This window comes from Rhagoletis zephyria, unplaced genomic scaffold (assembly GCF_001687245.7).
Source record: "Rhagoletis zephyria isolate East Lansing unplaced genomic scaffold, Rhagoletis_zephyria_1.1 Rzeph_scaffold_09109, whole genome shotgun sequence".
Lineage (NCBI taxonomy): Eukaryota > Metazoa > Arthropoda > Insecta > Diptera > Tephritidae > Rhagoletis > Rhagoletis zephyria.
This window is the reverse complement of record NW_016166188.1, coordinates 4,560-6,815: the sequence shown is the minus strand read 5'-3', so window position 1 is coordinate 6,815 and position 2,256 is coordinate 4,560. Positions and strand designations below refer to the sequence as shown.

The 2,256-nt window shown below is 38.6% G+C and overlaps 1 pseudogene; it reads left to right on the top strand.

The window, feature by feature from the left end:
- Positions 1–554: 554 nt before the first annotated feature.
- On the top strand, positions 555–1,997 carry LOC108375550 (vegetative cell wall protein gp1-like; annotated as a pseudogene).
- The last annotated feature ends 259 nt before the right edge of the window (positions 1,998–2,256 follow it).

The window sequence follows — 2,256 nt, the reverse complement described above, 5'->3', positions numbered from 1 at the left end:
CTGCGGATAAAAATACGTAATTATTTTTGCAATAGACTTCCGGTTAAAGGAATGGACTTCCGTCTCTTTAACCCACTTCCGGTGGAAACACGACCAAAAGATAGAGTATCTCCAACTCGGTATTTCATATTTTTACGGTTTTCAAAAAAAAAAAAAAATTTCCTCCATTTTAGAAGGGGTGGGCGGGTGGTCTAGGACACCCGGTATAATGCACATAATAATTCTACCTATTGATTACATTCATAACCTTTTATGGGATTTTGTATAAGTAGATATAAGCCGTCATCGATTCGCCACTTCGCTGCTCGCTATGTTTGAGTTCCGGTCGCTTAACGAAAAATTTGCATGTGAAAGCAACAACAAAGTTAGTTAGCAAATATGGACGATAGCGAGTTTGGTTATACCTCATTGATTCGCCATCTTCTCGCCGGACTTAATGTTTCCAAGTTTTTCCGAGTATATTAGACGAGTTTTACTATTGCGAATAGTTGAAATGTGAACTGTCAAGCGGTACAAACGAAAAATTGTTATACAAACAGAATATTTGAATAAAAATGGCAACGGAGGACAAATCGTAAGTAATTAATTGTGGATTTCTAAATATTTATTACTACAAACTAATAAAACTGTTTTGCAGAAAACGGAAGGTGTGGACCGTAGTAGAAATCAAGGGATTGCTGAAATGATACTTGGCAAGAAAGGAGGAGTTCCTACATGCGAGAAAAAAGCGAAATGCTTATGCCCACGTCTTGGAAGACATGGTGGCACAAGGTTTCACCGTAAGTTTGAAGTGTAATTTTGGATTGTACAAATCTAAACATAAAAAAAATTATCTAGGATCCATCGACGACCCCAGTAGCCTTAGAAGGAAAGATGCGCACTCTGTTGTCTGCATACAAGTGTGCAAAAGACAACGCAAGCAGAACCGGTGCCGCACCATGCATTGCTCCGTACATGGATGAGATGGCGGAGATTTTCGGAAACAGTGCGCTGCTTTCCAATAACCACACGCTTAATGTGGGTCGTTGTCGAGCACAACCACTTGGAATGCCACCACCACCTCAACAAGCAGATTCCCCACAACCAGCACTACCCCCACGTCCGATAGCACTTTCACTGCCAGCAAGATCCCCACAGCCATCACTACCTCACCCTCCAACAGCATTTTCACAGCCCACACTGCCCCACCGTCCAACAGCACAGCCATCAAGATCCCTCCTGCTAGCACCACCCCCAAGTCCAGCAGCATCAGCACACCCAGCAAGATCCCTACTCCTAGTACCGTCCCAACGTCCAGCAGTTTCACATACAGCATCAGCACTATCTGCGTACCCAACATCCCCAATTCCACGAGCATCTCAACACCCAACAACATCCCACCTTGCAGCAGCATCCCCATATACAGAACTACGTCCGCAACCAATATCCCCACAACCGGCTGTATCGCCGTCCCCACCTACATCCCCACATCCAGAATCATCTCAACAACCACCATCCCATGAAGCAGAATCGTCACAACCAGTAATATCAAAACGTCACAGGAAAACAGCTCGAGAAAGATATTACGAGGAAAAACTTATATTAAAAAAAGGAAGTTAGAGGAGAAGAAAAGATTCCACGATTCGGTAGTGGAAATGATGAGAGAAGTAGAAATGAAAAAACTTGAACTACTTAAAAATATAAACAAATGATTTTTTTTTAGATTAATTTAATTTTGCATTTTGATTTTTATTTACCTTAAGTATTTTTTCCAATGAATGTAATATATTTCTTTTATTTAACTTAATAAAATGGATTTTTGATTAAATTTAAGACAGAAAATGNAGAATCATCTCAACAACCACCATCCCACGAAGCAGAATCGCCACAACCAGTAACATCAAAACGTCGCAGGAAAACAGCTCGAGAAAGATATTACGAGGAAAAACTTATATTAAAAGAAAGGAAGTTAGAGGAGAAGAAGATTCCACGATTCGGTAGTGGAAATGATGAGAGAAGTAGAAATGAAAAAACTTGAACTACTTAAAAATTTAAACAAATGATTTTTTTTTTTGAGATTAATTTAATTTAGCATTTTGATTTTTATTTACCTTAACTATTTTTTCCAACGAATGTGATATTTTTCTTTTTTTTAACTTAATAAAATGGATTTTTTATTAAATTTAAGACAGAAAATGTTGAGTATTTTTTCTTAAATCAAATTATTCTCCTGCAAATATTCGAACAATAAATCTCGTCTATTCCCATTTGCATGGT